The sequence below is a fragment of the Tamandua tetradactyla genome, chromosome X (genome assembly GCF_023851605.1).
Source record: "Tamandua tetradactyla isolate mTamTet1 chromosome X, mTamTet1.pri, whole genome shotgun sequence".
Lineage (NCBI taxonomy): Eukaryota > Metazoa > Chordata > Mammalia > Pilosa > Myrmecophagidae > Tamandua > Tamandua tetradactyla.
In genome coordinates, this window is record NC_135353.1 from 30,905,117 (window position 1) to 30,933,110 (window position 27,994).

General features: G+C 38.1%; 2 long non-coding RNA genes across 3 annotated transcripts in view; one reads left to right on the forward strand and one right to left on the reverse strand.

Moving 5' to 3' along the window:
• Positions 1–7,281, reverse strand: part of LOC143671270 (uncharacterized) — a 59,264-nt gene extending 51,983 nt beyond the window's left edge. For both annotated transcript variants that reach the window (XR_013169526.1, XR_013169525.1), the window contains exon 1: positions 7,178–7,281. This is a non-coding gene — a long non-coding RNA (uncharacterized LOC143671270). The remainder of the gene's footprint in view (positions 1–7,177) is intronic.
• Positions 1–27,994, forward strand: part of LOC143671269 (uncharacterized) — a 152,743-nt gene that overhangs the window by 43,979 nt on the left and 80,770 nt on the right. The window contains exon 2 of the long non-coding RNA XR_013169524.1: positions 3,590–3,735. This is a non-coding gene — a long non-coding RNA (uncharacterized LOC143671269). The remainder of the gene's footprint in view (positions 1–3,589; positions 3,736–27,994) is intronic.

Sequence of the window (27,994 nt, forward strand, 5' to 3'; positions counted from 1 at the left end):
TATTGGAAAAATAGTAGCATATGTATAATTAAAATCTATGATGACAATAGCACAAAAGGTGGGCGGTAAGAATTGAGAATATAGTATTGTAATGTTCTTATACTACATAAGATTCAGTATATTATTTGAAAGCATACTGGGATTATTTACATGTATTGTTTTAAACGCAGGTTCAACCACATAATTATTAAAAAGTTTAATTAATGAGCCAATAATGGTGATAAAATTGGAAACATTTAAAAAATGTAGTTGGTTCAATAGAAGTCCAGGAAAGATGAAAAAAGGAACAAATAGAAAACACCTAGGAAAATGATAAATTTAAATTCTGCCGTATCAATGCCATGTCATCTAAATGACCTAAACGCTCCAATTGAGACAGATTTTCAGATTAGATAAACAAAGTATGAGCCAACTATATCCTGGCTACAGGAAATCCACTTGAAATATAAAGACATAGATATGTTCAAATAAAATCATGGAAAGTATACTCCAAGCAAACACTAATGAAAAGAAAGCCATAGTTCCTCAGTTGATCTCACAAAGTAGGCTTCAGACCAAAGATTATTACCAGGGATAAACAGCAACATTACAAAATGATAAAGTGATCAATTCACCAAGAAAACATAACAATACTAAGTTTTTATTCGTGCAAAAAGAAAGCCTCAAAATTCATGAAACAAAACTTGATAGAACTGAAAGGAGAAGCAGATAAATCCACAAATACAGTTGGAAATTTCAACTCCAAATATACTCCTCTCTCAGTAATAGAACAACTAGTAGACAGAAGATCAATAAGGATATAAAAGAAATACTGTCAACCAACTTGACCTAATTGATGTTTGCAGTACATGCCACCCAACAACAAAATATATACAGTCACCAATAAAGACCATATTCTGGGCCATAAAACAAAACTGTACAAATATAAAATAATTGAAATCATATAAAGTACATTCTCTGATCATAATAGAATTATACTAGAAATCAGTAAGAGAAATATCTGGAAAAGTCCCCAAATAATTGGACATTTAACAACACTCTTTAAAATAACCCTTGGGCCAAACCCTTGGGACAAGGGAAATTAGAAACATTTTGGAACTGAAGAAAAATGAAGACAAAACATATCAAAATTGGGGAGATGCAGTTAAGCCGTGCTTAGAGAGTTGTATCATTAAATACTTATGATAGAAAACTAAAGAGTCCAGAAAAAGAATAACAGATTAAGCTCAAAGCAATCAGAAGAAAAAAAAAATGATGAGAGGAAGCCAGTGCATTTGAAAAGAGTAAAACAGTGGGAAGAATTGAAACAAAATGCTAGTTATTTAAAAAGATCAACAATATGATTAAACATGTAGCCAGGTGGAGGACAGACACAAATTACAAATACCAGGAGTACAAGAGGGACCCTAACTACCTATTCTATGGGCATTAACAAGACAATGCAAGAACATTATGTACCACTTTTTGCCTATACATTTGTCAGTTTAGCTGAAATGGATATATTTCTTGAAAGACACAAGCTATCCAAACTCTCTCATGGAAAAGAAAAATATATAACCTGTATCTCTATTAATGCAAGTCACTTGGTAAAGTCTTCCAACATGGAAAAATTCAGTGAAGAGGGCTTTGCTCATGAATCCTATCAACCATTTAAGGAACCACGTGAATTTAGGAGAGGACCTCAAGCTTCAGATGAGACTGTAGTCCCAGCCCACAGCTAAGCCATGCCCAGACTCCTCATCCACAGACACCATGTGATAATAAATGTGGGTTGCTTTTAGCTGCTAAGTTTGTAGTAATTTGTTATACAGCAATAGACAACAAATAAAGTGCTTACACATGGGGGGAAAAAGCAACCAGAAGAAAATATATCAAAATATTAAAAGTGGTTTCCTCTGAGAAAAGAGAATGTGGGAGATTTTTATTTTCTTGTTTATACTCTTCTATACTTTACAATTTCTAAAGCATATATGACTTGCTTTTGTAAAGGAAGATAAAAGAAGAAAATGAAAACCTGTGAATTCAGTAGGATATATAATGAAAGCAGACATATATGATGTGTGTTTGAGTTTGGGTGTGGATTTGGACCCCCAGGCTGCACCTTATAGGAAGTGTTTTTGGGCCTAGGGATAAACTGGTCATATGACAGACATAATGAATGACTGCATATGTGTGTGTGTGTTTTTTGTTTACTTTTGGGGGGGGGGCATCGGCAGTGTCCAGGAACCGAACCTGGGTTTCAGGCATGGCAGGGGAGAATTCTGCCATTGTATATATTTTTAAATGTGTGAAAACGTAAACACACCAAAGTGCAAAGAGAAGTTATATCTGAAAACTGATTTCAGGTAAAAATTATTTCCATATTTAATACTCAATACATTTTTTGTATGAGGAGAGTTTCCTAAAAGTATGCATAATATTTTTCATCATAAAAATCTTATCCACAAAGAAATGATGAAGCAAAATGCAGTGTAGACTACAAAATGTCTGTGACCACATTTTTAAAATATCTCAGTGTCGTGAAAGAAAAAGTATAGAAGAATATATATCAAATTTGTTACAGCTATTATCCACGAACAAAATAGGATTGTTAAGTAATGTCTTAGTTTCCTGGGGTTACCATAACAATGTACCACAAACTGGGTGGCTTAAAACAACAGAAATTTGCTCAGTTCTGGAGGCTGGAAGTCCAAAATCAAGATGTCAGAAGGGCCCAGCTCCCTTTGAAGTCTGTAGGGAAGCTTCTGTTCCAAACCTCTTGTATATCTTGGGGGAACGCAATTCAATTCATACCAGGTAACATCCGTTTTCGGCATCATACACACATGAAATATATGGATATTTCATAATAAACATGAAAAATTAATTTTAAAAAGAATTATTTGACTCATGTCTAAAAAACAAACCGTCTGTACAAATCTTTTGGCAAGACACTAATTATACAATACATGAAAAAAATAGTAAAAAATATATCTTAAAGAGAAACCTAGTTTACATAAAAGAAAATCCACCTACAGAGCAGAAGTTGGAAAAAACTTCACACAAGTCTGCAATTGAAATCTTAATAAGGTCAAACTGTATTTCACAAGATTCGCTGAAAAAGAGAATCAGCTTATATTTATTCTGAAATAGAGAAGTAGAAATTAGCCCCTCTTACAATGGAAGTGGGAAAAAAAACATGGGAAAATAATATATTTACACAATTATTTGAATTGAAAAATAAATATAATACAGGGGGGTGCGACGGTGGCTCAGCAGGCAGAATTCTCGCCTGCCATGTCGGAGACGCAGGTTCGATTCCCGGTGCCTGCCCGTGCAAAAATAAAGTAAATAAATAAATATTAAAGGTACATTTGGTACCTCAGGTAGGACTCCATGAAGGCTGCAAAGTAAACCAATAAGAGCTATATTTTCTTAAGAAAAGAACTTCGCAAATCACAGCCTTACACAAAACACCTACTGTCTTCCAGAAAATATATGAAGACTCCCTGGGAGGCCAGAAAGCCAGGTCAAGGGCCATGAAACCTGCAGACTAGAACAGGGCTGCAACCAGACTTGGAGCTCACAGCATTTTTTTTCTCCCATTTAGGCCCAGATCTCTGAGACTTGCCCTCAGAAGAAGACAACTTGAAAACTTTGGGAAAGTGCTAGAGAACTGACATTGAGTGAAGAAAAGCGGAACAGTAAAGGTCTGGTGAAACTGTCATGCGTGAAAAGAAAAGACCCCGGATGAGGGTGAGTGTTTTAGGCCTCAGTTTGATTTCAGATGGAAACCAAAAGCAAAAGTTCAGGAGTTTCCACAGATTCAGCAAGACTTGAGGCAGCTGGGTTTCCTGGTGCCTTTGGGTTTTAGTAGTGTTTTTTTCAGACCGAATGGGAGGGAGAAGAGGTTGCGAGGGCCAAAAACTAGTTGCCATTTCTGGAGCACTACCGCCATCGTGAGGAAGACGTTTAAGAAAACCCCAAAGCCGTGCTGTGCTTCTTCCCACAAAACTCATAAATTGAGGAAGGTTGGACCCGCGGAGAGATTAATACCTTTCAGAAACTCTGGGAAAAGGCTTCATCTAGTTGTAGAAGCTGGCTGGTGAGTGTTCAGCACTCCACAGGCAGCTGCCAGGAAGTCCTGGGACAGGAAGTAGTGGGGGTGGGGCTTCTGGTTCTTCAGGCCAGAGAGTGTAGAGGAAGAAATTCTTAAGTGAGTACAAGGCTTCTGGGCATTTGTTTCCAGTATTTTTCCCTTGGTCCTGTAGAAGACAGGCTGGGAATGGTATTTCCACACTCTGGGGCCTGGGTCCCTTGTGGCAGCCTTGTTAGAGCTCAGAGTTTGCCTAGAAGGAGCAGGGTATCTGAATTATAAATGTTATTGAACAGCCAGTGTGTTTTCTGAGGGGTTTCAGGGATACGCCAAGGTCTGGACCCTATTGTCTGGTGCTTGAGGAGGACTGGGGGCCATCCTTTGGGCTTTGGCTGGGGATCAGATGTGCACAAGCAGGTGAGGACCTAGAATGTAGACAAAGGACTGAAGAACTTCTCTGAGTCCTCAGTTGACCAGCTGTGCTGGCTTTGCAGTTATTTTTAGGGCCCAGTGTGAATGCCTACCCACTTAGAGAAACCTGCTCTTACTTCAGCTCTCCTAGGGGACAAAAAAGTATTCTTTAGCAGTTGGCCTTCTCAGCTCTTGAGGCTGGGGGACCATGACTGTTCACCCTATACAAACCAGAGTTCTCTGTACCTGTTTCATAGCCAGTTCCTGATGAATATTCTTTGTAGGCCAGATATGATATCCTCCTTTAAGGAACTGAACACTCTAGAGACCCCAGGACAGTTACCTCCTGGCATGATGAAGGCTGCCAAAAATTTATTGGGATTCTGTGCATGATGAGGTGCACTGCTCCTTGCTCTCCTCTTTTGCACCAGTGATATTCTCATTTGGTGAAGAGGAAAAAGATTTTGTTGAGCTACTCTTCCCTTCCAGTGACATCCTGAAATATGCTAACCCAGGGTGGGCCTTCCTCATCTAAAAGTAACCGTCCAGCAACTACCATAGAGACTAAGCTCTCTCAAGGGAAGTTTACTTTCATAATAGCCACTCTTGGGCCTACCTGTCCCAGAGGTGTCTATAGCAATTTACGTCTAATCAGAATATACATAGAACTTTAATATGAGAATTATTAATTATAATAAAAGTAACTACAAGATATAAGGAAAGTCTGTATGGTAGGGACCTTAAGGCTGTGAGAGAATACCCAAGGAAGGACAAATTTGGAAGGAGTTCAGACGTCTTTGGAGAACGTGTGGTTTGGCTACAGGAGAGAAGAGAAGTGTGATTGTTTAACTAGACTGGAGCTTATCTGCAATTTCTGGGAAAACATTAACTCTCCAGAGTACAGGGTGGGGAGTAGAAGATCAGCAGTAAACAGTGGGAGTCTGGCTGTTGCCTGGGATGGGATGCCTTCAGTGTGCAAGGTCATGCAGGGAGGGTTTTAGTGCAGAGGGAGCCATAGCTCTGGGTGGATTGGTTGGATCTCATATGGTTCAGCTACACCAGGTCGTCCTTTTAAATTCTTGCAAAGATTGAATTCCATTCTCTGAGTCCGGATCAGGAAAAATGTCTCATACATTTGATTTAGGAATTAAAAGAAATCATTGGATTTTGGGGTCAAACCACCCTAGTTTCGAATTCAAGAAATCAGAAGGAGAAAATTAAGGTCTATCTTATTTCATATATGATTACCTCATGTGGAATACACAAGCATACATACATTCTAAAGAATGAATATGTACGAGAGTAGTAGTATAGCCAACGTACTCAGAGTGTCTACCTTTCTGCAATGATTTTTCTGAGGTCATGCTATCAGGTTTTAATTATATGTATGTCTGAAAGTCTGAAATGTTGGCAAGCAAGTTTACATTTGAAATTAAGAAACCACTGTATACCCCCATCAGGTTTTAGAACAGCATTCAGTGTAAGAGCCTCTTTCTCTTAAAAAAAAAAAAGATAGGCAAAAAATTCTATCTATTCACATGTAGGAATGATTAAAGATCTCACATTTCTTAGTGAAGAAAACAGAAGACTTAGGGCAAATTTTTAAGTAACACTAAATCATTCTTCTGAAGGATATTTAATGACCTGTGCAATTGCCTCATGCTATAAGGCCTGGGAACAGTATGACAGAAGGAAAAAACTCAAGTCCAAGGAGAGCCTTATATAAAGTAGAAGTCTAAAGTTGTACCAACAACCCCATGGGAGCACTCTCCATCCCCCTACACCCTCCTTTTCTCTCTCTCTCTCTTTCTCTCTCTCACACACACACACATATGCACACACAGGCAAACAGGCGAATACAATAGATTCAATAGTGTTAGAAGAAAGAGCAGGAAAAGAAATGAAAATAACCAATGCTTATTTCCATGGGCTACTCAGCCTTTCCTCTAAGGAGTCATATACTGAGACCACCTGGGGTACAGAAGAGTGACACCAAAAAATGACAGGTGTTTTGAGGGTCCTGATGTCCTCAGTTCCCCAAAGGAGAATATCTTCTCAGGCCTAAGAATCAGGCAAAGAGAATAATACTTGCTAGTGTGGGGAATTTACCGTCACTAGCTTCGAGGGTCATATCTTCCTTTGGAGAAAGCCATCTGCTAAAGAACCCCATTCTGTCCCCTAAGAAAGCTGAGAAGAGAGCAATTCCCTTGAAGTGGGTAGGTTTCAGTACTAGACTCTAGAAAACCGCTGCAAAACCGCTAGCTCTTGGGCTCAGAAAATTCCCCCAGACTTTCTTCTTCATTCTTGATTCCCATCCTGTTGTGCATATCTGCATTCCTACTGGGGTTTATCTTGACAAGGTGACACTTATTCCTCCTCAGGCCCTCCCAGCTCCAAGTGATAGGACACCAGAACTTTGGGTGTCACTGACACTCATAGAAAGCACACTGGCTGCTGTTAGATGTCACCGGGAATTGAGATTCCCCCCACTCCGGGTTCTGACACCGGTCCCACAGGGGGACCAGTCCCAGCGTGCAGGGACACCTTGGCCAGCAGACTGACTCACTCTCCAAAGGAGCAGGGTCAGAAGACAAATGCCTAGAAACCCTGCATAGGCTAAGTGGTTTCCTCTAGCCCCAACCTCAGAAAGAGGAAAGCCAAGCCTTGCCTCAGTCCTTGCCCCTCACTGACCTTTTTCGCCAGGATCCTGCTTTTATCCAGAGCCCCTGGAAGGCCTCAGATTTGAAGTGAAGGAGGCCCAACGTGGGGTCAGGGCCCACAGCCTCCTCACAGGCCGGAACTTTCTTAAATGCTACAGTTCATGGGACTTCCTACTCACAGCTTTGGATTTTGTTAAACTGTTTCCTCTTGATGGCAGTGGTGCTCCGCAAAAGCCAACTAACCCTGCCCCCAGGCCCTCTCCTCCCGCCCATCCAGTCTGAAAAAAAATACCAGCAAGAGAATAAGGTTCCAGGAAGCTGGGCTGCCCGTCCCGTTTGAGGAATCCTGTTGGCCCAGCTGCAGTTTTGCTCCTGGTTTCCGTCTAAAATCACACTGAGGCCTAAACCACTCAACATTACTCTGGGATATTTTCTTTTCAAGAATTCCACTTCCAAAAGACCCAGGCTTTTTCTTCAGTCAACTTTGATCTCTAGAATTTTCCAAGTTTTCCAGTGTTTTGCACCAAGTCTCAGGAATCCATGCTTGAAAAAGTGTTAATGGCTGGATTCTCCCTCTATAGACATGAGATTTTTTGGCCTTTGGCCTGCTCATGTCCCAGGCTCCTAGAGAGTCCTCCATTTTCTAGCTTATATTTTTTAGAAAAGAATCAAATGGCACCTCTGTCTTTAAATGTCACTCCATATGGGATAGTGCATAAATGTTTCAGTTGCTCAAATATAGTGCTCACAAGAAATCCTCATATTTATTCTCATTTAAAGACATTCGAGTCAAGCTCTGTTACATAGGTTTTGAACTAATATGTTAAAATTCAACATTCTCATGTGACTTTTTCCTTATATTCTTATACTTTATTTTTGGCCTCATATGTTCATATTTTCATTTTGGCAAAAGCATTAATGCTTTATGTGATTATAGAAATAGTGCTCTTTTTATGAGTTGGCAGTAGAGTAGGGAACATAACCAGTGCATCCTAAGTAGGTGATAGTCCAAGTCAGACTACTGCTATAAACCTTGACTTCCCAGGGCAAACCATGAGGATTGACGTTTGTTCACCCTATTTATAATTCAACAGCCTTGAGACAAACACTGATGGCATCTTTATGCTCTCCTTAGCCTTGTTTTAAATTTTACCTATGTATATTGATGCAGCTTTATTTACATATAAACATTCGTGTTTATAAAAATTGGGTATTTTCTCGCACATATTTTTCATTTTTTACTTTTCCCTTTTAGGTTTCATGAGTATTTTGAAACTATACTATAGTTGTCACAAAATATGAATTAAAAATTTGAAAGTGGCTGTTTTTCTCCGTATGAGAAATAAACTCTGGCTAAATGTAGAATATTTGGTTAATATAGAATTCAAATAAGTGAAAAGTGACCCATAATATTTCTATAATCCATATGTGGTTTTTCTTTAAATGCAACTTGGTTCATACTTTATGTTGGAATTTTTTTCTCTGCTGGCTGTCTTTACTTGCCTCTCTTTATCAACTCTTCGTTTTTCTTCACTTATCTTTCCCTCAAATGGCTGACTTATATGGATCACCTAATCTGTCTCTTTTGCACTGTGTGTCTTATGTTCTGCCAAAGGGGCTTCTGCAGGATTTCAGAGGAAGGCAGGGGTATTTATTTCGTTTGCTCCTTCCCTGTGGATTTATAACGGGTACGTTCCATCTGGTGGCCAAATATCACAGATCCTAACAGTATCAAAAAGGAGATCTGGAACTATTTGGTAAATAGTCACAATGAAAACCATAATATTGTGCTGAAAAATACAGAAATAATATCAATACTCACGTACCCATATGCCAGGTACACAACAATGCCAGGAAGATTGGAACCTGAACATGGCTCCATACCTCTTTACTTCTAATTCCAATTTATCTGCTTTGCCTAAGCCAGAGGGTCCTTGGGCATAGAAATAGATGGATATAAGTAGGGCCTTTATGGGGATTTCTCCTTGGGTTGCTTTCTGAAAATCAGCTTGGAAAGTTTCAAATCTTGGAGTGCAAAGTAGCATATTTGTGGAAAGAGCTTGACTTAAGAAATAATTTGAAGGTCAGCCAAGTCTGATTTATTTTTGCCTGTTGTTTGAGAAAATTAAGGTTTGGGCAAATGTCAGACAACTTACACACAGAAGGAAAGCAGCAATTGCACTATCAGTATCAGATAAATGCACTTTAAGGCCTAAAGCACTAAAACATAAAAAGGGTGGGATAATTTGAAATGAAAAAATGGAGTAGCATTGAATTGATGAATAAATTGGGGTAGAATTTATTTCCATTCTTGATCTATACTTGATCTTCCTTTACTCAATCATAGTGTCTTTCTTTGAAACTTAACTATTTTTTTCCAGTAAATTTATGTGTTTTTCTAACTTTTAGACTTGCAGATCTTTTATTACTAATTAATTGATAGTTACTGGGGTTATAGTAAATGGTATCTTTTTTAAAAATTAAGTGTTTTTATCACTGAATAGAAATACAGTTTTATTTTGTATATTGATCTTATACCCAGAGTTTAATCAATTCTCTTTATATATAGTTTTTTATCCCTGGATTCCTTTGTTATTTTCTATGTAAGACATCATATTACATTCGAATAATGATGGTATTATTTTTTCTTTTCTAATCCTAATGTTTTAATTTTCTTTTTCTTTTTTCATTATGCAACTAGAACCTTCAGTACAGTATTCAATAGAAGTGCAATTATTGAGCACCATTTTATTATTCATAGTTTTGAAATAAGGTCTTTTCATGTTTTAGTGGGTACTTGTACAAGATTGAATGCAAAAATGCCCTAAATTTCTCCTCCTTATGTTATAGTTCTTATTTATGTCTTAAATGTGCCTTTTGCCCTTCCTTACAGTAAGAGGTGGAGTCTATTTCTTAAATTTGGGCAAGCCTGTGACTTAATTTGTTTAATAGCTCGCAGAAGTGATGGTGTGTCATTTCTGGGTCTAGTTCCTTTATAGTCATTGCTTCCTAAAAGCTTCCACCATGAATGATGTTGAGTTTACCAAACATTTTTATTTTTCTGCATCTATAGAGATTGACCACTCTTTATTTGGAAATGTGGCAAATGACATTCCTTTTTCAAGGCTGCTTTTTTGGGATAGTTCAAAATTGGTTATAGTTTACTATCATTTCTGTAAAGATGGATTCTGTTTGATAAAATGTCATTTGCATTTTTACACCCATATTGATAAATGAAATTTTACTTTCAGTTTCTCTGCAGGCATGAGCTATGTTTGGTTTGAGTATTAAGTTTATAAAAATGTCACAGAATATGTTAGAGAGTAACCCATCTTAATATCCCTTCTAAAAGATTTTATATAGTATTTAAATAATCTTTTGCTTGAAAAGTTGTAGAACTAACCTATAACCATCGGGAATAGGTGTTTTCTATAGGGCAAGATATTTAAATACTGCCTTGTTTTTTCATAGTTATACATTCCTTCGGGGTTTTGCTTCCGTTCTTTGTCTCCTGTGCATCCCTGAATCCAAAGTCCAATATTGCCCAGCTAAGCAATGCCCTGAAGGCAAAGAGACTGGCTAGTCTGTAGCTTCCCGCAATTCTTTCTACCATAAATTTAATTCTACAATCCATTTCTCTTTTGTGGAATGTTTGATAGTTTTAAGGGGAACTTTATATTTCATCCTCGGTATTCTGTTTTCAGTGCAGGGAGGTGGGGGGAAGAAGTGGTCCAAATATTATAGCCCACCATAAACAGAAATTGAATTAGACCTCAATCTGTTTTACAAGTTTAAATATTTCTAGTCTCTTAGGTGATATTTCCCATTGATATCAATGTTACATTTCCTTATTCTCTGAAGAACGTGTAGGCAACACTATTACTTTTCAAATGAGAAGATAATTAAAAATAGGAAATAAAAAAATGTATATTAAATAAAAATATTTTAAAATAGTAAGCAAAAATTAATAGTGTGGGTTCCTAGGTTAAAAGCTGAAACCATAAGAAAATGCGAGTAACCTCTGATTGGAATTTATATATATTAAGAATATATATCAATCAAAGTAGGGCATCTTAAGTCATAAAGGGAGAACTACCTGGGGCCTCTTCTTAAATGGCTGCCAACAATTCAGTAGTTAAGTCCAGAAAATGAAGGAAGGCTCCTTGGTTTGCCTGGGAGGGAAGCCAGGTCCAGACCACTTGGATTTGTAAATTGAAAGTTAGAGTTGCCCTTCTCCAGGCTTCAGGTAATTTTTAATTTCAGATGAAAACCAAAAGCAAAAGTACAGCAGCGTAAAGTTTTCTGAAAGTTGCAAGGGAGCCTTACTTCCTGGCACCTTTGTCCCATGGTGGTGTTTTTTTCAGACTGGATGGGCGGGAGGAGAGCGCACAAGGACAAGGCCATTTGGCTTAATTGGAGCACTACTGCCATCGTGCGGAAATAGTTTGAGAAAACATGTCAGGTTGTTCCGGCTTCCTTCCCTTCAGGCCTAGCAGTTGAGGTGTGTAGCGCCTGTGAGGAGGTGGAATGGGCTTGAAACCAGCTCCTGCATTCTCGCCCAAACTTTACAGGAGAGCTGGATAATGGGGGAATTTGGTGAGTGAGGGGCCAGGACTGCCCGGCAGCTGCCAGGCAGCTCAGGCACAGGAAGCGGTGGGGTGAGCCCATGATTTCCTCCCAGTTAGGGGTGGGACTAGGGGAAACCACTCAAAGACTGATGGGAGCCCTGTGGACTCCTGTTTCTGCCCCTTTGAGCATGTTAGCTGGCCTTCACTTGGTGTGCCTATGTTGTGGGTCCTGGGCCCCTACCCCCTTTTTATGGCAGAACCAGTGCAGAGGACAGGCCAATTCCGGGTGAAATTTAGCAGCATCCTGCATGTTTGCTGTTGGTCTCAATCAAGAAAAATTCTGGGGCCCCATTGCCAGAAGTTAGGAGGTACTGAAGAAAAGTAGAACCATCCAGCTAAACCAGAGTTTAGAGCTGCTTCTTAAGGGAGAAGATGTGGCCAAGCAAATGGCTATAAAAAGCAGTGAAGAAGATTGAACATGAACTCACATTTTTAAAGTCCTGGTCTGCTGGAGATGGCATTACATGTGACCTCACTTCACTTCTTCATACATAGCTGTTATAGCAGGTGCATTGTAAGGAAGCATGATTGTTTCAGAAATGTGAATCAAGTAGCAAAGAGGTCACCAAAAATGGCAGAGCAGGCAGGGCTCAGTGCCCTCACAGAAGCTATTAATAAGCTGGCAAAAACTGTCAAAATCAATTTTTACAGAAATCTGTAATCTAATTAAAAAATTTTGACAGTTATGGGAAGGCTTGATGAAGAAAGAATCAGCTTCTTTGTGGTAAGAGAGCCCTGTGGTATTTTACATTAGCCACATGCCACCTCATACTGGCATAAGGACAGCAGCCCCTACACTCCTGATTATAGGCTGTTAGTGTCAGAGAGCAATTTTGACTTTGTTCTTAAATAACTGTGGTTGTCCATTTCAACCTGTGGTGCCCTGAAGGACCATTGAAAGGGCTTTCCTATGTTTTGCCTAACTCAGAAAATTCCCAGGGCTTTGGTGATTTCCTTGGCAGTGTTGGTTGAAAGCACTTAAAGGCACAAAGTATTGGCCACAGCAGACTGGGGCAAGGGACAATAGCTGTGACATGCATAAAGAGACCAAAGGACCTGGTAAGGAAAAGGTTGGGAAACAAAATATATGTGAGAATAAGGGCTTTGAAAATCTCTAGTATATACTCAAGAAAGCCATATACCTGCCTAAGGTGGATACAATCCAGGGATGCGAGAATGCCATGTACATGCCCGAGGCTGGACACATGCTAGCAAGGGCCTGAGAAAGCCCTGAGCTTTCACTATTCACTGACCTTCAGGCTCGGCACAAGTGGAAAGTGAAGGCGAAGGAAGAATTGTAATTAGCTTGGCTAAGTACTGAAGGAGTGCCTGAACATTGACACTATCTCCCAAAAACTGGGAGAGAATTCTTTTTTTCTTGCTTTGTCTCCAGGTGTTTAAGGAAATTCTGTCAGATCGCTAGGTGACAACTAAGCTAACAGAACACAGACTTCAGCGGCCACACATGACAAAGAATACAGACTCTACAAAACTAATTTAGAAAAGTCACTAGAAAAGCAGACAACAACCACCAAAAAATGAGTACCAGCAACTAACTGTGGAAAAGGAGAATTGGATTTCCAGAATTTCCACATTATAATATTGAAAATGTTCAGCTTTCAACAAAAATTATGAAGCATGCAAAGAGCAAAGTATGATCCATTCATCAGAAGAAAAAAGAAATTAATAAAAATGGTCCATGGGGAAATCCAGGCATTGGATTTACTAGACAAAAACTTTAATTTGACTGTCTTAAATACACTAAAGGAGCTAAAGAAAACAATGGGTTAAGAACTAAAGAAAACCAGGAGACTGATATGTCACCAAACAAAGAATATCAATGAAGAGATACTATAATAGCAACCAAATAGAAATTCAAAGGCTAAAAAGTACAATAACTGATATGAAAAAATTTACTAGACTGTTTTAACAGGAGATTTGCTTAGGCAGAAGAAAGAATCAGTGAACTTGAAAATAGGTCAATAGATTTTCCAGTCTGAGGAGCAGAAAGAGACAATAATAAATAAAAATGAAGAGATCCTAAGAGTTAGTGGTGGAATGAGAGGTCAGAGAGGAAAGGTCAGAAAGAATATTTGCAGAAATAAGGGCTGAAAACTTCCCAAATGTGAGGGGTAAAAAACAGTAATCTACAATCTGAGCATCTTAATGAACCCCAAGCAGGATAAACTCAAAGAGATCCACACTGATAGATATGATAGTAACACTATGGAAAAACAGAGAATCTGGAAAGCAGCAAGAAAGAAGGTACTTGTCATGTGCAAGGAAATGTGAGTAAGCCAACATCTCCCTAGAAACCATGGAGGCCAGAAGGGAGTGAAATGGCATATTTTAAAAGTGCTGAAAGAAAACAAAAAACTACCCACCAAGATTCCCATAGCTGGAAACTGTCCTTCAAAAATGAAGACAAAATTAAGATATTTCCAGAGTAAACAGAAACTGATGGAGTTCATCACGGGTACACCTGCTCTATAAGAAATGCTCAAGGTTTTCCTCCAGACTGAAATGAATGGGCACTAGAAAGTAACTCAAAGCCATACAAAAAAATAAATAACAATGGTAAAGTACCGACACAGGTAAACATAAAAGCCAGTAGTATCACATTTTTGGTTTGTAATTTCTATTTTTTCTATGTAATTTAAAAGTTCAATGCATATAAGTATTTGTAAATCAATGTTAAATGGGCACACAATGTATGTAGGTGTCATTTGAAACAGTAAAATAAGAAGGTGGTTGAGCTGTAAAGGCACAGATGGTTTGTATTTTATTGAAACTAAGTTGGTTGCCATTTCATAAATTTGAGATGTTCATTGTAATCACTAAGGGAAAAACTAAAAATATATAGAAAAAGAAATGAGATGATGCAAACAAAACTTTATCAACATATGTTCATAGTAGCCCTTTCCATAGTAGCTAAAAGGTAGAAACAACCCATTGTCCGTCAACAAGTGAATGGATAAACAAAATGTGACATAACCATGCAATGGGCTATCATTCAGCCAAAAAAGGAAAGAAATACTGGTATATGCTGCAACATGGATGCACCTCAAAACCGTAATGCTAAGTGAAAGAAGCCAGAGACAAAAGGTCACACAGTGAGTGATTTCTTTATATGAAATATCCAAAAGGGGCAAAGCCAGAGAGTCATAAAGCAGGTTTGTGGTTGCTAATGGAATAAAAACTGGGGAGTGAGTGCTTATTTGGTATGGTCTTTGCTTTTCAAGTGATGAATGTACTAAATACCACGGACTTGTACACTTAAAATATTTAATTTTATGTTACATGAATTTTACCTCAATAAGAAGTGACAAAATTTTGTAAAACTTTAAACTATAAAAAATGAGGTAAACTTGTTTTCACACTCAAGGTACAAAAATTTGAATATTTTTTTCTGAAGGTATGTATTATATGTGCATAGGGAAGAGATGAGAATGGATGGTAAAGATATTTTAAAAGTGGTTCTGCTCACTAATTGAGGTGCCATTTATTGTATAGTTTATAATTTCCCAAAGGTCTTCTAGAGTAAAATATATTTCAAGCACTCAAAATATATGTTGATATGGAAGTATGCAAACCGTAAAAGGTGATGTTGAAGACTTTGTGCAAAACTGCACAGTATTCACCCACATAGTTTTTAAGAGAACTATATGTATATATGTGTGTGTGCATGTCTGTCTATATGTGCATGAAGTATTAAAAATCTGTATATTTACAATCATGATCAGTGTCATAGTGACTGTGTGTTTGAACTTGCCATTCTTGGTCGACCCAAATATATATATATATATATGTATATCTGTATTTGTATGAACAGACACATTAATGAAAGGCTGTAGTTTTATATAAAGAGTATGAATATATCTATCTCAAAATTTTGTAAGAATACACATCTGAGTGACTGAATTTCAGAGATGCAAATTTCAATCATCATTTAATGAATTTTGTTTTCTTTGTTTATAGTTCTTAAAGATTAGATTTTAAGGTAAAAGTTCTGGACAAAAAATTGAGAAGGATAAAAAAGTTCTGAATTGTAAATATATACTACCTCTTCATTATTTGTTTTAGAGTGTGTGTGTGTGTATATATATATATATATATCAGCATAAAGATTAGTGAGGCAGGTCTCAAATATTCCCGAGTGGTGGCATTGTAGGAATTTTATGCCCTGTTATTACTAAGGATTTGTGTGAATCAAGAAAATTTTAAATGTGAACTTAAGGTTTTTTTTTAATAAACGGACCAATCAGGAAGTTCTGTGCAAATGTTTTATTTTCTAAAATCCAGATATTGCAAATTTTTTATGGTAATGCCAAACTGCTTAGAATTCAGAAATGAGATCTTTGGATCTGAAACAAGGTACAAATAACTTCAAATTAAATGTAAATTTATTGTTATGTATGATCATAGAAATAGAACTATGGTGTACATATTTTAACAGTAGAAGGAAATATGCAAAAGATTGTATGTTTGCAATGAAGTTTTATGCCAGCATTTTTAGTATTGAATGGTTATTTTTTAATTCTTTTCAGCATTCATGTCTGAATTACCAGGGAGAAAATGTTACAAGACTGATCCTTAAAAGAAAAACTGTGACACACATGCACAACAAAGTCATAGGAAGGTGTTGATGGTCATTTAATGACATTGGAAAATGTTTGTGTTACAATGTTAAATGATAAAACCGTAAGACACAATTCCATGTCCCACATAATTGGATTTTTTTTTTTTTTTTTTGGCATGGGCAGGCTCCAGGAATGGAACCTGGGTGTCTGGCATGGCCAGCGGGAATTCTGCCATTGAGCCATAATTGGAATTTATACATACTCAAGTATATATGGCATTGTATGGCAAGCATTCTTAAGAGCTGTCTGGAACTTCCTAAGGCTCCTGCCAAATGGCTGCCTCCCACTCAACACACAATACCCTAGTGCCTAAGCCAGAAAATGGAAGAGGACGCCCAGGAAACTTGAGAAGTGAGTCAAATCAAGAACCACTTTGCTTGGTGCCTAGGGCTTTGATCTTCTCCAGGCCCTTTATGTGCAACCATTTTCTTTGCCCTCTTAGCCCTGGGTCCGTGAAACTTGCCCCCGACACCAGAAGACAAGACAACTTTTGGAAAGTGCTGGAGTGATGAAGAGTGGAACAAAGAAGACTAAGTCCAATTAAAGTTGAATTCTTGAAAAGAGAAGAAGCCGATCAGGGTGGCTGATTTGGATCTCAAGTGAAAACCAAAGGCAAAGGAACAACAGTGAAAACAGATTTCCTAAAACTGGGCAAGGTGCTGGGCAGCCATGTTTCTGGTGTCTTTGTCTCGTGGAGTTTTTTAAAACTGGATGGGCGGGAGAACTGCGCCTGGAGGTTGGGCTTGTTTCCATTTCTGGAGCACTACTGCCATCGTGAGGAAAGAGTTTGATAAAGTCCCCAGCCATGACTTTCCTTTCTGCAAGACCTAGCAATTGAGGAAGATTGCGCCAGTGGGGAGGCTGAGCAGGCCTTGGACCCAAGCCTGGACACCCTACTTATCCATCTGAAGTCTTCCAGGAAGTATAGACAAAAGCAGAGTCCTGTTGTAGTACCTGAAAAGTGAAGGGCCAGGAGTGAGCCAGTAACCACGAGGTCAGATAGGAAATTATGGACTGGCTTTGGTTTCCTCCCAGTGAAGGCTTGACTAGAGTAAGCCACACAAAGACAATTGCTGGTTCTGGGAGCATTTACCCCCTGGCTATCCCTTTGGAGTTTTAGTAGGCTAGCTGTCCTTGAGGTGTGGAGACTATAGCCCTTGTGGCAGTAATTTTACAGCCCAGAAGACAGGACATTCCAAGTTATCATGTAGGTTCTAGCCAGTGGTGCACTCTGAGGCACCACAAAGTCAAGAGCACCTTTGCTTAGAGCAAGAAAAACCTGTGTAGAATGAATGGGAATGCACTGACGTGCCAGCATGTGCCAGAACATCTTCCAGGAGAACAGATTGGCTCAAGTGGATGAAAACGAAGAACGGAGAGGAAAGCCTTGAGGAATTCTCTGAGACCATTAGCTAGCTTTAGGTGTTCATTATCAGGCCCTGGGAAAAGTCCTTTCTCCTGACATTACCCTGCTTTCATTTCACCTCTCACAATGAGGGCAGGGAGAAGGGTTATGTCCTTTCGGTTTTTCTGTAAGGACGCTGACATTCTTAAGGCCTGAGAACACCATTTTTTACCTCATACTAGCTAGTGTTCTTTTTTTGTACTCCACACTTGGCTCCTGATGGAGATTCCTCAGACCTTGGAAGATAACCACACCTTTTTGTGGTCAGCCCTTTAGGGACTCTGACTCAATTTCAGAATCACAAAGAATGGCTAAAATTTCTTGGGAGCCTCTTACCTCATGATGCTCTATTCACTCTGTTCTTAAGAAGGGGGAAAGAATGTTGGTCTGGTGCTTTGCTGTCACTTTCTAATGGCTCAAGATCCTATTGAGGTATGACCTTTCCTAGACGCTGATGATCCAGGCAGGCCTACCACGTTGAAAGGCAAGCTTCCATCAACTACTGTGGGGACCATGCTGTCCATGAGAACACTGACATTTGCAACATTCTTAACTGTGTCTAGCTGTCCTTCAGGCTGACCATGGTTGAGGTCAGGAATGGCCTGTGGTCATAGGTGCCATTTACTTTTATTAGTGCCTGGAGACCTTCTGGAAAGGATGCCACAAGGGCTCTAGGTATCCTGCAAGAAGGAAAAAAATGACCTCTTAACGCCCCAACCTATTTTATGTAAAGTACATCCAGAAAGAAAAGCTAGACTAGATGAGCTGGGCTCTGTCCTATTGAGGAATGGTTTGACTTGACCCTCTTCTTAGAACATTACAACCATGTCTATAGAGACAGTGCCCTATATTTGAAGCTAGATGTATGAGTGACAGCAGGGATAGTCCTAAACCTTGAATTCTTTAGGCTCAAGAATGCTGTGTTTATCACTTTCTGACTATATTAATAGAGACCATCTGCCTGGGCAGTGGATGGATGCCTAAGGCAATGGCACCTAGTTGAATTCCAGTGCTTCAGGCATGATGTCACAAAAAATGACAAATAGCAAACTGTTAGGAACTACTACTAATGCTTAACACCATTCAGCCATTGACACAGATCTCAGATTAGGAGCCCATCCAAAGTTAAAGGTAAAATGGCAGGTAAAGGAATGAGCAGGCCATTCCCAGAAGAACAGAGGTCAAGGGACACAAAATTCTGTTGGGAAAGATTCTCACATCCACCTGTAACTAAGGCAATGGCTTTTCCTTAAGTTCTCCTATTTGCCCACTTATCCTTCAGTTTGTTCCTGAGAGAGCTGCAGAAAATGTAGTCAATGAATCACCCAATTTGCATGACGATTTGTAGAATTGGACAGGTCTCTACCAGTAGGGAAGCATTGTCAATTGGTTCACCTCTTTGGAGGGCAATTTATCCCCATCAATTAACCTTTCACATGGACATGCACTTTGTACAGAGACTCTGCCTCTCATGAGTGATCAGACAACCACATTCCAACAGGAGCAAAGAGAAGTAAGGCCACAGAGGTTCACTGAGGTTTTCTGTGCAAGGATAGATAGATAATGAGGAGAGACAAGGGGTCCATCCTTTGGGGATTGGTTCAACTCATGTCATTGAGCTACATCAAGTAGTCCCTTCAGTCTTCACAAAGACTGGATTCCAATTCTCTGTGTACTGATCAATAGAGACATTTCCTGCCTTTGATTTAGGGAGAAAATCAAACTTATACTTTGAGGTCAAACCATATAAGTTCGTTAAGCAAAACCAGCAAAGTCTGCTTTACACGATTTCTAGCATATACAATTGCCATGTGTTTCAGTTTCCTGGCTGTTGAAGCAAATACCATGCACTGGGTCGGCTTAAACAATGGGAATTTCTGGCTCCTCCTAGCTTTCTCTCCCTCTGTGGCCTTCTCTATAAGGCCTTCAGTGATAGGATCAAGACCCATCCTAATTCAGCTGGGCCATACCTTAACTGAAGTACTCTCATAAGAAGTTCTGTTTACATGAGTTCACACCCATAGGAATGGATTAAAATTAAGAACATGTTTTTCTGGGGTACATAGCTCCAAGCTATGAACCACACATAAGCATAAATGTATTTAGAATGAATAAGTAGGCACGTAGGGTTGGATCTGTAAGTAGTCAAAGAAAGCAACTAATAGTTTCTACCTTTCTAGAGTAATGTTTCTGGTGTTGTGACTTTTTTTCTTTTATATATAATGAAGACTTGAAATATTAACACTAAGATTTAGTTCTGATAACATTAAGTATAAGATTCTGTTTTTCCTTAAAAAATACACAGAGCACCATCTATATTCTTGAACGATGAACTATCTCACTCTTGCTAATTAAGGAAACCAAACTCTTTGGTCAAATTATTACTTAATAAAAAATCCGATCATCTGAAACATGTTCAACAACATATGAGGTGGACTCATGATATAAGACCTAGGAAAAATGTGATGAAAGGGAAGATCTTAAACCACAAGTAAATCCCATATAAATCATGTGAATTAAAATTCATACTAAATAAGGCAACTTTACTTATAAATCCACTGATTAGTTACTGTCACATCTGCCTGTCCCCTGCATTTAGATTCAACCTTTTTGGGTATCCTTTCCCCCCATCTCTAGCATTTGTATACTTCTCAGTCTGCTAAGTTCTGCAGTGTAACCTCTGAGATTACCTTTACCAGAGTCATTATAGCGAAATCATACAGTATCTGTCCTTTTGTTTTTGACAGTTGACTCAGCATTACGCCCTCACTTTTCATCCACATTGTCATTCTTTGGGACCTCATTTCTTCTTACTGCTGCATAATATTCCATCCTCTGTATATACCACATTTAGTTAATCCACTTGTCTGCAGATGGACACTTGGACTGTTTCCATCTTTTGGCAATTGTGAATAGTGCTGCTATGAACATCGGTGTGCAAATACCTGTTTTTGGCACTGTTTTCAGCTCTTCTGGGTATATACTGAGTATTGGTCTTAGCAGGTCATAGGGCAACTCAGTATTAAGTTTTCTGAGGAATCACCAAACTGTCTTGCACAGCAGTTATACCATTATACATTCCCACAAGCAGTGAATAAGTGTTCCAATTTCTCCACACCCTCTCCAACATTTGTAATTTTGTGTTTATTTAATAGCAGCCATTTTTATTGATGTGAGGTAACATCTCATTGTTTTAATTTGCATTTCTCCTATTGCTAATTAAAGTGTGCATCTCTTCATGTTCTTTTTAGCCATCTGTATTTGCTTTTCAGAAAAGTGTCTAATCATATCATCTGCCCATTTTATAATTGGATTGTTTGTTCTTTTCTTTTTGAGCTGTCTAATTTCATTATGTTTACAGGATATCATCTAAATCAACGTTTCTGAGGGACATGACTTCTGGGGTTGGATCTGGTTCTAGCACCATGGAATTGGCAATGCATTCTTGACCAAAAGGGGGAAAAGAAGTGTAATAAAATAAGGCATCAGTGGCCAAGAGAGATCAGATGGAGTCAAGTGGCTATTCTGGAGACTGCTCTTATGCAAGCTTCAGTTAGATAGTGCTAATTGCCATGGTTTACCAAACCCTAACCAACCTCACTCCTGTTGACTCTTTTTTTAAAAAATATTTTTAAATACCAGAAAACACCAAACAAACGCAAAGATTCCTATTTTGATCATTCCATCCTACATATATAATCAGTAATTCACAATATCATCACATAGTTGCGTATTCACCATCATGATCATTTCTTGGAACATTTTACATCTATTCAGAAAAATAAATAAAAAGAAAACAGAAAAAACAAATTGTACATACCTTACCCCTCCTTTTCGTTGATCACTAGCATTTCAAACTAAATTTATTTTAACATTTGTTCGTCCTATTATTTATTTTTATTCCATATGGTCTACTCGTCTGTTCATAAGGTAGATAAAAGGAGCATCAGACACAAGGTTTTCACCATCACACAGTCACATTGTGAAAGCTATATCATTATACAATCGTCTTTAAGAAACATGGTTACTGGAACACAGCTGTACATTTTCAGGCAGTTCCCTCCAGCCTCTCCATTATATCTTGAATAGCAAGGTGATATCTACTTAATGCTTAAGAATAACCTCCAGGATAACCTCTTGACTCTGTTTGGAATCTCTCAGCCATTGACACTTTGTCTCATTTCACTCTTCCCCCTTTTGGTTGAGAAGGTTTTCTCAATCCCTTGATGCTGAGTCTCAGCTCATTCTAGGATTTGTGTCCCATGTTGCCAGGAAGGTCCACACCACTGGGAGTCATGTCCCACGTAGACAGGGGGAAGGTGGTAAGTTTGCTTGTTGTGTTGGCTGGAGAGAGAGGCCACATCTGAGCAACAAAAGAGGTTCTCTTGGGGGTTACTTTTAGGCCCAGTTTTTTTTTTTTTTTTGGGATATAAAATTATTTTTTTAAATTTTTTTTATTTTTTACATGGGCAGGCACTGGGAATCGAACCTGGGTCCTCTGGCATGGCAGGCGAGCATTCTTTTTTTTTTTTTTGCTTTTTTTTTTATTATTAATTAAAAAAAATTAACTAATGCAACATTTAGAAATCATTACATTCTACATATGCAATCAGTAATTCTTAATATCATCACATAGATGTATGATCATCATTTCTTAGTACATTTGCATCAATTTAGAAAAAAATAGCAAGACAACAGAAAAAGAAATAAAATGATAATATAGAGAAAAAAATAAAAATAAAAAATATATAAAAAACCAAAAAAAGCAAAAAAAACTATAGCTCAGATGCAGCTTCATTCAGTGTTTTAACATAATTACATTACAATTAGGTAGTAGTGTGCTGTCCATTTTTGAGTTTTTGTATCCAGTCCTGTTGCACAGTCTGTATCCCTTCAGGTCCAATTACCCATTATCTTACCCTATTTCTAACTCCTGATGGTCTCTGTTACCAACGACATATTCCAAGTTTATTCTGTAATGTCGGTTCACATCAGTGGGACCATACAGTATTTGTCCTTTAGTTTTTGGCTAGTCTCACTCAGCATAATGTTCTCTAGGTCCATCCATGTTATTACATGCTTCATAAGTTTATTCTGTCTTAAAGCTGCATAATATTCCATCGTATGTATATACCACAGTTTGTTTAGCCACTCGTCTGTTGATGGACATTTTGGCTGTTTCCATTTCTTTGCAATTGTAAATAACGCTGCTATAAACATTGGTTTGCAAATGCCCGTTTGTGTCTTTGCCCTTAAGTCCTTGGAGTAGATATCTAGCAATGGTATTGCTGGGTCGTATGGCAATTCTATATTCAGCTTTTTAAGGAACTGCCAAACTGCCTTCCACAGTGGTTGCACCATTTGACATTCCCACCAACAGTGGATAAGTGTGCCTCTTTCACCGCATCCTCTCCAGCACTTGTCATTTTTTGTTTTGTTGATAATGGCCATTCTGGTGGGTATGAGATGATATCTCATTGTGGTTTTGATTTGCCTTTCTGTAGTGGCCAGGGACATTGAGTATCTCTTCATGTGCCTTTTGGCCATTTGTATTTCCTCTTCTGAGAGGTGTCTGTTCAAGTCTTTTTCCCATTTTGTAATTGGGTTGGCTGTCTTTTTGTTGTTGAGTTTAACAATCTCTTTATAAATTCTGGATACTAGACCTTTATCTGATATGTCATTTCCAAATATTGTCTCCCATTGTGTAGGCTGTCTTTCTACTTTCTTGATGAAGTTCTTTGATGTACAAAAGTGTTTAATTTTGAGGAGCTCCCATTTATTTCTTTCTTTCTTCAGTGCTCTTGCTTTAGGTTTAAGGTCCATAAAACCGCCTCCAATTGTAAGATTCATAAGATATCTCCCTACATTTTCCTCTAACTGTTTTATGGTCTTAGACCTAATGTTTAGATCTTTGATCCATTTTGAGTTAACTTTTGTATAGGGTGTGAGATACGGGTCCTCTTTCATTCTTTTGCATATGGATATCCAGTTCTCTAGGCACCATTTATTGAAGAGACTGTTCTGTCCCAGGTGAGTTGGCTTAACTGCCTTATCAAAGATCAAATGTCCATAGATGAGAGGGTCTATATCTGAGCACTCTGTTTGATTCCATTGGTCGATATATCTATCTTTATGCCAATACCATGCTGTTTTGACCACTGTGGCTTCATAATATGCCTTAAAGTCCGGCAGCATGAGGCCTCCAGCTTCGTTTTTTTTCCTCAAGATACTTTTAGCAATTCGGGGCACCCTGCCCTTCCAGATAAATTTGCTTATTGTTTTTTCTATTTCCGAAAAATAAGTTGTTGGGATTTTGATTGGTATTGCATTGAATCTGTAAATCAATTTAGGTAGAATTGACATCTTAACTATATTTAGTCTTCCTATCCATGAAAACGGTATGCCCTTCCATCTATTTAGGTCTTCTGTGATTTCTTTAAACAGTTTTTTAGTTTTTTTTTTAACTTTTTTATTAATTAAAAAAAAATAATAAACAAAACATTTAGATATCATTCCATTCTACATATACAATCAGTAATTCTTAATATCACATAGTTGCATATTCATAATTTCTTAGTACATTTGCATCGATTTAGAAAAAGAAATAAAAAGACAACAGAAAAAGAAATAAAATGATAATAGAGAAAAAAATATATATGTACCATACCCCTTACCCCTCGCTTTCATTGACCACTAGCATTTCAAACTGAATTCATTTTCACATTTGTTCCCCCTATTATTTATTTTTATTCCATATGTTCTACTCTTCTGTTGATATAGTAGCTGAAAGGAGCATCAGACATAAGGTTTTCACATTCACAGAGTCTCATTGTGAGAGCTATATCATTGTTCAATCATCATCAAGAAACATGGCTACTGGAACACAGCACTACATTTTCAGGCAATCCCCTCCAGCCTCTCCACTACATCTTGAACAACAAGGTGATATCTACTTAATACGTAAGAATAACCTCCAGGATAACCTCTCGACTCTGCTTGGAATCTCTCAGCCATTGACACTTTGTCTCATTTTACTGTTCCCCCTTTTGGTCGAGAGTTTCTCTCAATCCCTTGATGTTAATTCTCAGCTCATTCTAGGGTTTTTCTCAGTCCCTTGATGCTGAGACTCAGCTCATTCCAGGATCTCTGTCCCACGTTGCCAGGAAGGTCCACACCCCCTGGGAGTCATGTCCCACGCAGAGAGGGGGAGGGTGGTGAGACTGCTCGTCGTGTTGGCTGGAGAGAAGGGCCACAGTTTTAGGCCTAATTTTAAGTAGGTTTGACCTATCCTTTGTGGGATTAAGTTTCATATGAACAAACCCCAAACTGGGGGCTCAGCCTATAGCTTTGCTTGTCCACACTGCTTGTGAGAACATTAGGAATTCAACTTGGGGAAGTTGAATTTTTCCCTGTTCTCACCATTCCCTGAAGGGGACTTTGCAAGTACTTTTTTATTCACTGTTCAAATAACTCTGGGATTTATTAGGGAATCAATCTGGACAAACCAACAAACTCTCATGTCCTACTCAAGGTTCCATTTACTTATGGTGTTCAATTAAGCTGTCTACATAAGTTATATTGGGAAATGCACTAGTCAAAATATAAATTTTGTACCAAATAAACATTTTTAGCTTTAGTATCACACATAAGTTGAAATTTTAAAATATTAATTGCCATCTATTTTCAGCACCCTGCAGTATTGACATTCCTTTGTTCTTCCTCATGCAAAAACAATTTTAAAATTTGTACATTTAGTCACTATCATTATACACTCTAGGCATTCCTAGATTATACCATTCAATCTTTACCGTCTATCTTTCTTTCTGATTTTATTTGTGCCACCAGCCCTCCTCCCTGTATCATTTTCACATTCAGCTTCATTCAGTGTTTTAACATAATTGTACTACAGTTAGGTAATATTGTGCTGTCCATTTCTGAGTTTTAAAATTCAATCCTGTCGCACAATCTGTTTCTCTTCAACTCCTATTACCTAGTATCTTACCCTATTTCTATCTCCTGATGGTCTGTGTTACCAACGAAATTCTCTAAATTTATTCACTACTGTCAGTTCATGTCAGTGAGACCATACAGTATTTGTCCTTTTGTTTCTGGCTAATCTCACTCAGCATAATGTCCTTAAAGTCCATCCATGTTGTTACATACTTCATAACTTTATTCTGTCTTACAGCTGCATAATATTCCATCGTATGTATATACCACAGTTTATTTAGCCACTTGTCTGTTGATGGACATTTTGGCTGTTTCCATCTCTGCTATAAACATTGGTGTGCAAATGTCCGTTTGTGTCCTTATTCATGTCCTCTGATTACATACCTAGCAATGGTATTGCCAGGTCATATGGCAATTCTATATTTAGCTTTTTGAGGAACCGCCAAACTGCCTTTGTACCATTTGACATTCCTGCCAACAGTGGATAAGTGTGCCTCTTTCTCTACATCCTCTCCAGCACTTGTCATTTTCTGTTTTATTGATAATGGCTATTCTGGTGGGTGTGAGATGACATCAAATTGTGGTTTTGATTTCCATTTCTCTAATAGCCAGGGAAGTTGAGCATCTGTTCGTGTGCCTTTAGCCATTTGCGTTTCCTCTTTGCGAAGTGCCTGTTCAAGTCTTTTGCCGTTTTGTAATTGGGTTGGCTGTCTTTTTGTTGTTGAGTTGAACAATCTCTTTATAAATTCTGGATACTAGACCTTTATCTGATATGTCGTTTCCAAATATTGTCTCCCATTGTGTAGGCTGTCTTTTTACTTTCCTGATGAAGTTCTTTGATGCGCAAAAGTGTTTTATTTTGAGGAGTTCCCATTTCTTTCTTTCTTTCTTCAATGATCTTACTTTGCGTGTAAGGTCTAGAAAACCACCTACAAGTATAAGATTTATAAGATATTTCCCTACATTTTCTTCTAACAGTTTTATGGTCTTAGATCTAGTGTTTAGGTCTTTGATCCATTTTGAGTTAACTTTTGTATAGGGTGTGAGATATGGGTCCTCCTTCATTCTTTTGTATATGGATATCCAGTTCTCTAGGCACCATTTATTGCAGAAACTGTTCTGTCCCAGGTGAGTTGCCTTGACTGCCTTATCAAGGATCAGATGTCCATAGATGATAGGGTCTATATCTGAAGACTCTATTCGATTCCATTGGTCAATATATCTATCTTTATGCCAGTACCATGCTGTTTAGATCACTGTAGCTTCATAATACACCCTAAAGTCAGGTAGCGTAAGAGCTCCGACTTCATTTTTTTTTTTTTCCTCAGAATACTTTTAGCTATTCCAGGCACCCTGCCCTTCCAGATAAATTTGGCTATTGGTTTTTCTATTTCTGGAAAGTAAGTTTTTGGGATTTTAATTGATATTGCATCGAATCTGCAAATCAATTTAGGTGGAATTGACATCATAACTATATTTAGTCTTCCAATCCATGAACACGGAATGCCCTTCCATCTATTTAGGTCTTTCTGTGATTTCTTTTAACAATGTCTTGTAGTTTCCTTTATATAGGTCTTTTGTCTCTGTAGTTACATTGATTCCTAAATATTTTATTCTTTTGGTTGCAGTTGTAAATGGAATTCTTTTCTTGATTTTACTCTCAGATTGTTCATTACTAGTGTATAGAAACACTACAGATTTTTGAGTGTTGCTCTTGTAACCTGCCATTTTGCTCTACTCATTTATTAGCTCTAGTAGTTTTGCTGTGGATTTTTCGGAGTTTTCGACATATAGTATCATATCATCTGCAAACACTGAGAGGTTGACATCTTCCTTTCCAGTTTTGATGCCTTGCATTTCTTTCTCTTGTCTAGTTGCTCTGGCTAGAACATCCAACACAATGTTAGATAACAGTGGTGATAGTGGACATGCTTTTCTTATTCCTGATCTTGGGGGGAAAGTTTTCAGTTTTTTCCCATTGGGGATGATGTTAGCTGTGGGTTTTTCATATATTCCCTTTATCATTTTGTGGAAGTTCCCTTCTATTCCTATCCTTTGAAGTGTTTTCAACAGGAAAGGATGTTGAATTTTGTCAAATATCTTTTCTGCATCAATCGAGATGATCATGTGGCTTTTCTGCTTTGATTTGTTGATGCGGTATATTACATTAATTGATTGTTTTATGTTGAACCATCCTTGTATACCTGAGATGAATCCTACTTGGT